The sequence below is a fragment of the Littorina saxatilis genome, linkage group LG11 (genome assembly GCF_037325665.1).
Source record: "Littorina saxatilis isolate snail1 linkage group LG11, US_GU_Lsax_2.0, whole genome shotgun sequence".
Classification (NCBI taxonomy): domain Eukaryota; kingdom Metazoa; phylum Mollusca; class Gastropoda; order Littorinimorpha; family Littorinidae; genus Littorina; species Littorina saxatilis.
The window spans coordinates 2,468,470-2,482,486 of NC_090255.1; the positions used below are offsets into that span (position 1 = coordinate 2,468,470).

The 14,017-nt window shown below is 40.3% G+C and overlaps 1 protein-coding gene across 1 annotated transcript in view; it reads left to right on the plus strand.

Moving 5' to 3' along the window:
* Positions 1–14,017, plus strand: part of LOC138979404 (carbohydrate sulfotransferase 4-like) — a 71,933-nt gene that overhangs the window by 27,086 nt on the left and 30,830 nt on the right. The window lies entirely within an intron of this gene.

Consider the following 14,017-nt stretch of genomic DNA (forward strand, 5'->3'; position numbering starts at 1 on the left):
TGACGTCATGACGTATCATGCTTGCCTACGTATATTGTATGTTCGAAAGTCTGACTTCTGTTGGGAATTCGCGTGGTGAAGACTGCGGTAAATCTGTAGATGATAAGAGAACAAGGATTGTCTCAGAAGAAACGACTAAATGTTTCAGACCGGTAACTTCATTTCAACATTGCACTATACAATGGACGTTCTATGTGACAGGAGAGTTTGCTGATTTTGTGTTAAACATTGGAGAGATCGTCTGCTAGAATCAGAGATAGGTCGCTTCAGATTGCAGCTTCTGGAAATTTGCAAGGTTTGTTGCCTGTTAAAGAACTGGATTTTACACGTAATGTATGTCATATACAGTAAGCAACAACAAAAACACACACAAAGCAAATGGCATCGTCTGTCGACTAGTCACAGAAACAAACCTGGCGAGGTATGCGTGTACTTTATACACGTGGAAGAAACCGGAACCATGCGTCTTTGTTATCGACAATATGCTTTTAGATATTGAGTAAAAGGGCCGACTTCCGCCGCATTATGCTTTGATGATCGGAAGAGACCATCCAATCACAGCCCCCGAATTCCCCCACGTGTTCATCAGAATAGCTATATTACATGATAAAGAAGGATTCTTTGTGCCCGGCTACGGGCTACAGTTGGAGATGGAAGTTCACCAAAAATTGGGACCATACTAACAAAAATACGGTGGGTGCAATAGGCGCCCCCATTTTTTTAAGCAAACGCCACCCAAGGCCGCTTTGGACGGGTAGAAATTTTGTTGTTTCCAAGTCTATTTGTGTGTGGTTATCCAAGACTATGGATAAAGCTCGCGTAAGAAGATTACGTCACGGTCAAAAGTCTTTGACGTCAATTAATGCATCATGACGTCATGCCTCCCTGTAGTCTTTTTCTCTCGCGCGGTGTGTGTGTGTGTGTGTGTGTGTGTTCATTTTGTGCACATGTGTTAGTATGTGTGTATGTGTGTGTGTGTGCGCGTGCGTGAGTCTGTACTCGTGTGTGTGTGTGTGTGTGTGTGTGTGTGTGTGTGTGTGTAAGAAAGACTGAGAGAGAGGGAGAAAGAGTGTGTGTGTGTGTGTGTGAATGTGTGTGTGCATGAGTTTGTGTGTATGTTTGTGTGTGTATGAGTGTGTATATGTGTTTGTTTGTAAAGGTGTGTGTGTCCGTCTGTCTATGTGCGTATTTGTTTGTTTGTTTGCTTAACGCCCAGCCGACCACGAAGGGCCATAATTATCAGGGCGGTGCTGCTTTGAGATATAACGTGCGCCACACACAAGGCAGAAGTCGCAGCACAGGCTTCATGTCTCACCCAGTCACATTATTCTGACACCGGATCAACCAGTCCTAGCATGCACTAACCCCATAATGCCAGACGCCAGGCGGAGCAGCCACTAGATTGCCAATTTTAAAGTCTTAGGTATGACCCGGCCTGGGTTCTAACCCACGACCTCGCGATCACGGGGCGGACGCCTTACCACTAGGCCAACCGTGTATGTGCGTATGAGTGTGTGTTTTGTGTGTGAGATTTGTGTGAGTCAATGTGTGTGTGTGTGTGTGTGTGTGTGTGTGTGTCTGTGGGTGTGTGTCTGTGGGTGTGTGCGTGCGTACATGCGTGCGTATGTACATGTGTGTGTGTGTGTGTGTGGGTGTGGGTGTGGGTGTGTGTCTGTTTGTATAAGAGAAAAAGAGAGAGAGAAAGAGAGAGAGAGTGGGTGGGTGGGTGTTTGTGCGTGTGTGTAAGTGTGTGTGTGTTTGTTTGTAAAGGTGTGTATGTCTATATGTGTGTATGGGGGTGTGTTTTGTGTGTATGAAGTGTGTGTGAGAGAGTGAGTGAGTGAGTGTGTATGTGTGTACGTGTGTAACTTGAGGTATGTGTGTGTGTGTGTGTGTGTGTGTGTGTGTGTTCGTGTGTGTTTGAGAGAGAGAGAGAACAAGAACAAGAACAAGAACAAGATTTTATTCTTTTAAGGCCTTAGCCCCTTTCGGAAGGGGGCTGGTTACACAAAAGTAAAGCGTGTGTGCAGCAGCAATCCACACACGCGTCGTTTCAAGTGAACAGAAGAAAAGACAATGTATAATCACAAAATACTAATGCTTAAACAGCATTTTCTAAACATTTAAATGAAAAATACAAGAACGTAGCTACATTGCAAAGTATAGTTTCATTTTTCACAGACAACAACAGTGCAAGTTTGAAGTTCGAAGGACATCTACAAAATTTTGCTGGAATAAATTGACGTCTTAGATTTTCCAGTGCAGGGCAGCATAAAACAAAATGCAATTCATCTTCAGTACTAGATTGACACAAACGACAGACCAAATTATTTTCACTTACAGCTTTATACCTTTCTGTATGTAAAGCAAGTCTGGAAATACCCAATCTAAATTTAACCAGAACATTTAAAATGTGTCTGTTTACTGGAATTGACAAGTATGTTTCTACAAGATTTGTTGTCTTAAAGGTACGGTACAATGCAAACCGGTCGCTAGTCTGAATATGATTATCCCACTCTTGCCACCGGCAGTCAATAATGCGTTGCTTAAAACATGCCAAAAACGAATTAATACAGGCTACACCTTGGTTAATCCATACATACTGAAAACCATATCGACACAGGCACAACCGTACCTGTGATGCCCAAGTAGATTTACCTCTGCTATCTAGAGAAAACAACATCTTATATGCTTTACGAGGTAATCTACTGTCATCCATTCTTGTCAGTTTCAGCCAGTATCTTATGCAACGTACATATGAATTTAAGTAAATGGGATAACGACCAAATTCACCATATACAAGATCATTAGGAGTACGCCTGTCAACACCTAAAAAACGTTTTAAAGCAAACAAATGCACCTTTTCTACTGTTGCTGCCTGCATCAGACCCCATACCTCAGCACCATACTGAACAATAGGTTGAACTTGTGAGTCACAAAGCTTGATAAAAACATCCAAAGACAATCTATCGAATTTATACAAATTACTCATAATACACAGTACTGCACGTTTTGCTCTGGCAACTAGATCTTGACAAGCAAAATTAAAGCTTAATTTGGTAGAAAAATAAATACCTAAATACTTGTATGCATTTACTACCTCCATTCTTTGCCCACCAAAATACCAAACTTCACGAGCAGCTAGATATCCACCTTTACGAAAAACCACGATGTTACTTTTCCCCATGTTTACTTTAAGCTCAAGGCGCTGTGAAGCAAAATATAGACTATGTAGTTGTGACTGCAGACCAACAACAGTTTCAGACAGCAAAGTAATATCATCGGCAAACAGTAGAATGAACAATTCAACAATGTCAGGGTTTAAAGTAATACCATGCCTACCATTATCAATGATTTCCAATGCCAGCTCATTTATAGAGCGAATAAAATTGGACTGCACACGTCTCCTTGCTTCACACCTTTTGTACAGTTAATGAAATCTGTTAGTTGAGCACCACATCGTATTTTAGCCTTGACCATTGCATACATACTTTTAATACATCTATACAACTTTCCCTTTATACCATTTTTAATCAAAATTGGCCAGAGCAGTCTGCGTGAGATACTGTCAAAACATTTCTCAAAATCAATGAAAGCTACATAAAGTTTGCGATTATTAGAAAATTGTTTCTGTACAGCAGCAAGCAGAGTGAAGATGTGGTCAACAGTAGAATAATTTTGTTTGAAACCAGCCTGACATTCACCTGTAATATTATGTAATTCAGTCCACTCTTTAAGTCTATTATTAACAACAGTACCATACAATTTACTACATATATCACACAATGAAATTCCCCTATAGTTGTTAGTATCATTTCTATCTCCTTTCTTAAATAACGGTACAATAACTGAATCGTACCAGTTCTGTGGATAGATTCCCTCATCAAACAAAGCGTTAAACAGTTTCACTAAAAACAACACCACATCTTCGCTAGCTGCTTTAAAAAAATTCCCCAATTAAACCATCAGGTCCTGCAGCTTTGCCCGATTTCAGTTTTCTGATAGCAATCAACACTTCTTCTTTGGTAATGGGTCTATCCAGCATTTCTTCATATTCATTATTCACGTCATTAACATCAGCATGCTCATCATCTTCAATCTCATCTTTTTCTAAAATGCTATGAAAGTGCTGGTACCAATCATCAACAGAAATATTGTTTTGCTGCTGGACCTTTTTACAAGAAACATTTTTAATTTTCCTCCAAAATTCTCTCTGATCATTTACAGCACCTACAAGTTCTGTATACAAACTGTCATTGTACTGTTTCTTTTTTCTATGCACAAAGTTTTTATATTCACGCCTGGCTTTACAATACTCATCCTTATCATTATCTAATGAATTCCTATATTTTCTCAGCAACTTTCTGACACGTCTTCTTTCAAGCACACATTCACGATCAAACCATTTGAATTTACGTGGTTCATCTGACAAGATAATAGTTTTCTTCATACAAGTTGCACAATCTTTAACTGAATTTATAAACAAAGTCAAAGCATCATTTACATTAATATCAATCATTTCGCTTGCCAGTCGTAACTGTTGCCGAAACACATCAGAATTAATTGCATCTTTGTACTGATGTTCATGATCAGAGTTCCAAACAAATTTTTGCAAAACTTCTTTTTTCTTAACCTTTGTAGCATGTGAATAAAGGTTGTTTTGTTGAGTGATAGTTAATTCAAGTGGCATGTGTTGTGAATCAATATTGTCAGAGACATAAAGGCTGCAAGATTTAACAATGGAATCAAACAAATCATAGGAAGCAAGGAAGTAGTCATTCACACTGTTTCCAAATTCAGAGATGAATGTGCAACAACCCTGAAGGTCGCCATTACATACACCATTCATAATGCATAATCCAAGTGAACTGCACATGTTCAAAAGACACTTCCCATATTGATTCATAACTCCATCTTGCGAATTTCTTACAAATGATCCAACACCAGATTTCATAGAACAATCAAAAATCACATCTTCATCAAAACAGTCCGGGAACACTTTTGCTGTTCTACCATTTAAGTCACCGCATAGAAGAACAGGTAACTCACCAACTTTACACAAACAGTCAGCCAAGTAATCTTCTAATAAGTTTATGCCATTATCAATACCAAACACAGAGTAGAACCGAGAATTTTCAGGTGGAACATAAGCACAAACAAACAAAACATCAGTTGAAAAACCGAAAAAGTGTTTATCAAGAACGAATGACAAAAAATTCCCTCCACCACTATCATCCTCCTCCACTGCACGCACATACTGCAAGAGGGTCGAGCGAATCAAACAAATAACACCGCCAGATTCTCTCCCTTGTCTGCCCAAATCCGAGGACGGTTTGACAAAAGCAGTATGAGAAGAAAACAAAGAAGAGTTGAATTGTTTTACAAATGTTTCAACTAAACAAATTATATCAAAAGAAGAAACGTACTGTACAAAATTGTAATCTTTTAATTTTGGCAACAAACCGCCAACATTCCAATGAAGAAAAGTAAAGTTATTTTCTTTTTTATTTTCATCAGAAACAAGACAATCAGAAGAATCGTCACTCTCATCAAGTGTGTCTTTTCTGTACACATCGGACGCACCCAAATCACTAGGGGAGGCAGGGCCGGACTAGGCGAAGTGGAGGGGGGGGGGGTTGCCAGTGGTGGCCCAGGGGGATGTCCCCCCTGGCGGCAGGGGCAGATCAGTTAATTTTATGACTGGTTTTTTTCAAAAGTATATTGTGAAGATAATTATGGGTGTGAAGGCGCGAAGCGCCGAGCTGACGGCGCGAAGCGCCTAGCTTGCTAGGGGGGTCCGGGGGCATGCCCCCCGGAAAATTTTGAAAAAAAGGATGCAAAATGGTGCAATCTGGTGCATTCTGAGGATGATCATTACCAGTTTCAGGCAGCAGATTTTGTCACTGATTAATACCCCAAAAATTGAAACTCAATGTAAAATAAAGAAATGCATACCTCATTCAATATTTTTATTTTTTGGCTGGGGGGGGGGTCCGGAAACCCTAGAACCCACCCACCCCCCCCCTCGTTGTGGGGGTCAGGGGGCGAAGCCCCCTGAAGCTGACGGGTAGGTCATATTCTGAGATAGGAAAATGGTCGCTCCTTGCATGAAACGGCATAAAATAAGCAATAATAAAAAAAAAATTAAATAAGTAAGGTACATGTTTAGGCTAGGGGGGGGTTGCGCAACCCCCATAACCCCCCCCGGTAGTCCGGCCCTGGGAGGGGGGAGGGGAGAAGGGAGAATGCTGTGTGCTGTCTGCTACGTCACCAAGTGCACTACATGACCCCACATTGCGCGCTGTCTCTGAACGCTCACAGTTCACGTCACGGTTACAGGTAGGCATGGGCCTATTGTCGTCACACTGGGATGCGGCACGTGCCGAAATCACGTCGCCCGTGTCACTACACGCTTCGTCGTAAACAAAGTCCACAGTCCCACCCGGTGTACGTTTACATTTTGCCCCCCTAGTCAAAATCCTGTCCGATGTAAACAGGGGCCGGCCACATCTCTATCTTTTAATAGCATGCGCGTTGGCCACTTCTTTGATAGAGTCCTCACCATCGAGCACGTACTTCTTACCGTCGATCAGAAGGTGGTCATAGACCATGGTAGCACGTTTGCCACTATCCTTGGCAGCACGGCGATGTTGGTTCAGTTTCTTTCGAATGTCACGCACACGTGCAGAGAAGTCTTCGGCCACGAAAACGTCAGAGCCCTTCAGCTTTTCTCTGGCCTTCTTCAGGATGTTGACACGGTCTTTATAGAACACGCAGCGGGCCACCACTGGAGCGTCACGCTTGTTGCTGGTTCTGTGCACACGGTCGAACTCAACAGGGTTAGGAAGTCCCAAGGGATCTGCCAACAGATCCTGCACGGCGTCTTCACATTGTTGGGGTGTTTCGTTTTCAGGTCGTGTAAGTCCATAGAAGACGAGGTTGTTCCGCCTGGAACGACACTCAAGATCGTCAGCCTTCATTTCAATGTCGTCGAGTCTAGACTTGAGATTAAATTTTCTTTTCTCAGGTACCCTACTTCCTCTCTCAGCTCACGCACTTCTTCTCTTGTTTCAGTGTAGGCCGCGTTCATCTCTTGTTTTAGGCTGTCCAGCTTTCTCTCCAGGTTGGTATCCATAGTGGCCAGTTTTTTGTCAAAGTTCGAATCCATTGACGCCAGTCTGTCCATCACATCTTTCAAGGTAGGTTCGCTGTTACTTTTGTCCATACTCTCTCTCCACCCGCCACCAGACTCACCACTCTTACTCGTCAGCCTTGTCTGGCGCATCTGGTCCTGTGGTATCGGCTTGGGAGGGCCAGGGTTCAGTTCAACGTCGCCACACAGTTGTAGGAGATTGCAGTAGAAAATCTGCGCCAGGAGCAAACCCACCATTACACCGGCACACAGAGAGTGGAGTTTCAATGTCCGTATCTTGACCTTGTTCATGGCCCGACGATGCATGAAGGCGATGAATGTTGCCACAAAACAGCCACATTTTGCCCTAAAGTTCAGTGGAACGGCTGGCATGGTCACTCACACAGTTCGTCACCAAAAGTTGACTCATGAAATGACGTGGTACTTCACCAATTTGACTTATTTGTCAGAGCTACTGCACGCCGCTGCAGTACACGGGAACGTGTATCACGCACCCCCGAGAGAGAGAGAGAGAGAGAGAGAGAGAGAGAGAGAGAGAACTCAGAACTCAGAACTCAGAACTCAGAACTTTATTACATAAGGATAAAGGTTTTAGGCTTAGCCTAATCTTCCAACCTGTCCTTGGAACATATACAGAGAATAATTGTAAACGAAAGCAAAGACTGCGCACATACACACACACACATCCACACCCACGTATACACACACACATGCACACATAAACACACACACACACACACACACACACACACGCACATACACACATGCACACACACACACATGCACACACACATGCACACACACACACACACACATATACACACACACATGCTCGCGCGCGCGAGCGTGCGCTCGCATATCTACACACAAGCACATGCTATCATTTCATACCTAAAAGGAACAGTATCTAATCAAAGTATTAAACTAGTAAAACATCAAAATAATGGTCGAGTATAAACATAAAAAACAAAACACTTAAGAGCATTGCATACATTATCCGAGTACACAATGGAAACTAGACAGCAGGGGCAGTTTATAGTGTGCTCAAATGTGTGTGCAACTGCCTTTTAAAGGCCTTTAATGATGCGGATCGTTTGATTTCTATTGGCAAAGAATTCCACAGAGATGATCCTGAAAAAGCTAAGCTGGATTTATAAAGATCTATACGAGGAATTGGAGGAAGTAAATTTTGAGACCCATACCTCTTCGTAACATGTGTAAAATGGGATTGCACATAACTGGGCACATCGCCATGAACTACTTTATACATAAAGACAGCCTTATTGTATGCAAGGTGGGTTTTTAGGGGAAGGAAATTAAGGATGTTTAACTTCATTTCTGTAGACATGTGCGATTCATACAGGATAAGTTTTGCAGCACGACGGTACAAAGAATTGAGTTTTAATAAGTGAACATCGCTGCAGCCATCCCACAATGTCGAAGCAAAATTAATATGAGGCATTATATGAGCATGAACGAACATTTTTAATGTTTCAGACTTCGCATAATGTTTGAGTTTTGACAGCAAATACAAATTCCTTGATAACACTTTGCAGAGGTTGCTTATGTGTGTTTGCCATTTCATTTCTTCATCAACAGTTACACCAAGTATGCGGTGTTCTTTAACTTGCTGTATTTGAGTTGTACCTAAGGTCAGTTGTAATTTAAGAGGACTTAGCTGATGCTTTTGTCTTGTGGTAATAACAATGCTTTTAGTTTTTTCTGGGTGCAGTATCATGGCATTTGATGTGCACCATTTCGCAACTTCGTCCAAAGTGTTCTTCAGGGAAGAATTTACTGATTCCAACGAGGTGTTACTGGTATGGATAGACGAATCGTCTGCAAAAAACTCGCATTTGACTTTATCATCCGATACATGTAAAGGCAAATCATTAACGTAAATACAAAAGAGAATAGGTCCTAATATAGACCCTTGAGGGACGCCATGTCTTACTAGTGCAGTAGACGAATTCTGGCATTGTAGAGTGACATACTGTGTCCGGTCAGCAAGATACGATTTAAAGAAGTCACAGACCGAATCGTTTCTCAAATAATAGTGTAATTTTTTCAGCAATATGGAATGATCGACTAAGTCAAATGCTTTCTTAAAGTCCAAAAACAATGCTCCTGTAACTTCAGACTTGTTCATTGCTGACAGCCAAGCTTCGCAGAGAGACGTAAGAGCTGTGTGGCAAGAATGCTTGGACCGAAAACCGGATTGAAACTGATGGAACAAATTTTGTTCTTCCATGTAAGCAAGAAGATGCTTGTGCACATGCCTTTCTAATGGTTTTGACAAAACAGGCAGTAAAGAAATGGGTCTAAAATTACTTGGGTCTGAGAGATCTTTACATTTGGGAAGGGGTATGACTTTGGCGCTTTTCAATTTAGACGGAAAAAAGTTCTGCTCAATACTAAGGTTATATACAAACGTGAGCGAATCCACAATATACGGTAGAGAAAGCTTCAATAACTTCACGGGTATTTTATCAGGACCCATGGACTTTTTATTCTCCAGGTTTTCAATAAATGTTCCGACCTCATGAACTGCAATCGGAGGAATGATAAACGCTTCATTGTTTATTCTGTTCCGCTGACAGAATTCGTCCAATTTTTCAAAACAGTCATCTCTATCCCGAGAATTTGTTTCTGCCACAGAAGCCTTCAATTTATCCGCTAAAGATATAAAATGATTATTAAATTCTTCCGCAGATAGTTTTGTTAGATTAGCAGTTGACCTTTTCCTAGATTTATCAAGGATTTCATTTACTGCCCGCCAAATTGTTGCAGTATCTTTCTTATCGGAAATTAATTTATCAAAGTAACCAGTTTTGGATTGTCTCACACGGTTTAACACCTCATTCCTCTGCTGTTTATATTCGTCTGTCATCTTATTTTCCTTGAAATAATCTCTCAGAGCCATCGCCTCTATAATATCTGATGTTAACCAAGGCGGAAGTCTGGCATGTTTTACTCTATGCTGACGCAGGGGCACGTGTTTATCTATAATTGTGCTTAAAATGCTATACAATTGATCAAAAGCATCATCTGCAAGACTGAAATTAAAAACGCTCTGAAATGGAGCTTCACTAAGATCACGAAAAAATGCAGACTCATCAAAATGTCTAAAACTTCTGTATTCTATGGTCGTGTGGCCTTTTGGTCCTGATTTAGGCAAGCGCATAGAGACCGAACAAAAAATAGGCATATGATCGCTAATACTGGAATTGGACACATACACATTAGAAACAATCTTCTTATTATCAGTATATATGTGATCAATAAGAGTTGCAGTTGTGTCTGTTATTCTTGTTGGGTTCAGAACCAGTTGATGAAGACCTAATAAAGTTGTTGTTGAATTCCATACTGTTTGAGGCTTATTCAGATTAATATTAAAATCTCCAAGCAATACAATATCTTTATTGCGTGATTTGACTTTATCCATCATCTGAATGAAATATTCTGACCAAATCGACGTTTCGGCAGGGTTACGATATATATAACCTATGAGCAGAGGCGAGGATTTACAGTTTTTTACTTCAATCCAAATGCACTCAATATTGTCGTCCTCTAAATCAGTTCTTCGTGTTGCAAATTCAGAAATTGATTCATGAATATAGACTGCAATGCCTGTCTGATTCTTCCTTGCGCTGTCCCGTCGCAAAACAGAGTATTGGGGAATGTAAATCAAGTTATCGGCAATTCTCGAGTCGAGCCGTGTTTCGCTCATCCCAAAAACATGAACTGGCTTTGAGCTTTGGTTTAGCAGCACGCATATATCAGGCACTTTGTTAACGAGATGATAGACATTAAGATGTCCAACCTGGAGAGTGTGTTTTGACACGTTTAAATTCATAATATAATAAACAAAATTATTAACAACAACCAAAAATCTGAGAGATGAAATCAATAAACAAACACGGAGAAAAATTAATTCACAGAGAGAGAGAGAGAGAGAGAGAGAGAGAGAGAGAGAGAGAGAGAGAGAGAGAGAGAGAGAGAGAGAGAGAGAGAGAGAGAGAGAGAGCGAGAGAGAGAGAGAGAGAGAGAGAGAGAGAGAGAGAGAGAGAGAGAGAGAGAGAGAGAGAGAGAGAGAGAGAGAGAGAGAGAGAGAGAGAGGGGTTTGTCTTTCGCTGGGGTATGCAGTTAGTCACCTGGCTGGCTATAGTGGAAAGGTTACTTTTGGTGGTCACATTAGATATTATGTTTTTTGGAAAGTTCGTTTTATTTGCAGCCACAGTTCGGAAAACGACAAATGGCTAAACCCAACCACCTAAGAATGAGAAGCGTTTTTGTAACATGACCCATATTCTGCAAAAATGCAGCCATGACGCAGGGGGTAGGTTACAAAAAACCGTCATGTACCGCTTGACTGCATACGGATATAAGCAAATTATACCTTAAACGAAAGCTAAAGATTTTTGCCATCAGACAGCAAGTAAAATGCCTAATTCGTATACTCAGTTTTATTTTTAACAACATCTGTATAACATGCGGACGACAAAACAGGAAATGCCATTTTCTCAATCGATATGTATAGCTAACTGAACGCCTGGTTGAAACCGCAATCAAAAACATCTTGAAAATTGTTTATTCTCACAGCTAGAATTATTTTACATCAACAATTGTTAATTTACCGAGGAAAACAACAGTCACATAAGATACATAATGGATGATTTTGAATCAACTCCGAAAACCGAACCGGGTCGAAGCAAAAAAGAGTTTCCACATACACAGGCTTGAAAAAGGATAATTTGGTTCAATCTGTTAGATTTTTACCCATAACGTTAAAGATCAGCTTAATATAAAAGGAAAGTGATCATTGTAAAAGGATTTTGCTATCGCAAAATAATTCAACTTCCGGTTTTACCACATGGCGTCCATAATATTATCAATTTATTACATAGCGTGCATTTGTCAGAAATTATACTAAATGTTAGAAGCGATCTTAAAGTGAAAGTAACGTTTAATAAAAGTATGCGCATTTATTTATTGATTGATATATGACTAAAATAATGGACATGTAATTTAAACATACAAAACGACATTTTGTACACTACCTCTCTAAAAAAAAACCGCGACTATGACCGACCGATATCTATGTGTAAATTTGGTCATTGTTAGTGATGAAAACGGGTTTTCTTTAAAAGATAACACGCAAACTGTGAAGTTCAAGCCCATAAATGATTTTAGTACGACTTCTTCAAAACAGGTCTGTTTTTCACTCCACCAGTTTCAGTTTTAATAAAATATATGTATAGCTCTCATTTTCAGAAAAAAATTATCTGCAATTCACTTAACCAAATACACAATGAACCCAGAAGGTATTAGAGTGAGACACTTTACAGTGAAATATGTTATGATTCCCCTTATTTCAAAATATATGCATTTTAATTGGCAGACACGATTCACGTCGTTGGTACGTGTCCTCTGGTGAGGCAACCGTTAGCATTTTTTGTCGTAAAAATTGACATTTTTAAACATAAATCATGGACAAAAAACTAATTCTACAAAAAGTGCAGGTTTTCTTGGTATAGTCAGTTAAAGCATCTTAAAATTCAAGAAAGTGTGCAATTACGTGTATGTATTTGAAATGGCAGAAAATATTGAATGAAAGTGATTTTTGACTGATTGAAACCCTACCCCCACTAACAAAATGTGCCCTGAGATTACCCAGCAAACATTGCACCCTCGGATCGCATGCGTAAAACACTCGGCACGGATTTCTGCACTCGAATCGAGCGCGTCACGCATGCACAAAATCGAACACGGATTTCTGCACTCGAGTCGAGTGCGTATCGCATACGTGAATGCGACATGCTTTCATGCGTGAAAACGCATGCGATACGCATACGATTTTGTAACTCGTCTCGCATGCGATACGCATGCTATTTGCATTTGACCTTGGACCTCCATATTAGGTCCAAGATTTGACGTCATTACTTTTGGCGAGCTCTATTTGCGTTTGACGTCATGCCTGAGTTATGAACTCGTCAGCCCTTTTTGGAAGATAATATAATAATTTTTTTCACATAATAAACGAGAGAGAGAGAGAGAGAGAGAGAGAGAGAGAGAGAGAGAGAGAGAGAGAGAGAGAGAGCGAGAGAGAGAGAGAGAGAGAGAGAGAGACAGAGACAGAGAGACAGAGACAGAGAGGCAAACTGAGATGCAGAGACAGAGAGACTTCAGAGACAGAGAAAGGAAAACTTGAAAAAAAGGATAATATAATAAGTTTTATAATAATAGTCTAGTTTAGTTGTTTTCGTGTAAGAACAAGTGGTTAAATTTATTCTTACATTAATTTAAGATGAAATTATGTCACTTAAAGGATAAATCAAATAGTTAATGCATTATTTTATTTTTTGTTTCCACTCCAACGATCGAGCTGCAGTTGGTGCGGGTTACTTTTCGTTGCTGCTGATGTGTATGTTCGTTTGCCAGCAACGTTTACACTAGCGACCAGACGAATTTTGAGCAAACCGACTATCAAGGTACATCTGATCACAAATATTGTAGTTTCTATCTGTTCTTATGTGTGTTTAAAAGACATGGGATTTTGTGGGTGGGGAAATTTATACTATGAATCATTGAGTGTTACAATATAATCTGTCAACAGTCGACCATTTGGTTTGGCCCGTTTGCAAAATGACAAAAAACCCTAGTTTGGATGAAAGCTCTTGCAATGAACCATCAGGTGTGTCAAAAATGAATAAGGCCTGCATGTGATATGCGTATGTTTTCTCGAATGAATGACTGACTTTGTTTGCAATCTTGGGGAGGAACAAATTTTAGTTCTTAAAATATTTTGATTTGCAATTGCACATGCATTGTACATGCACTTATGTAGTGTTTTTGGACCTCACT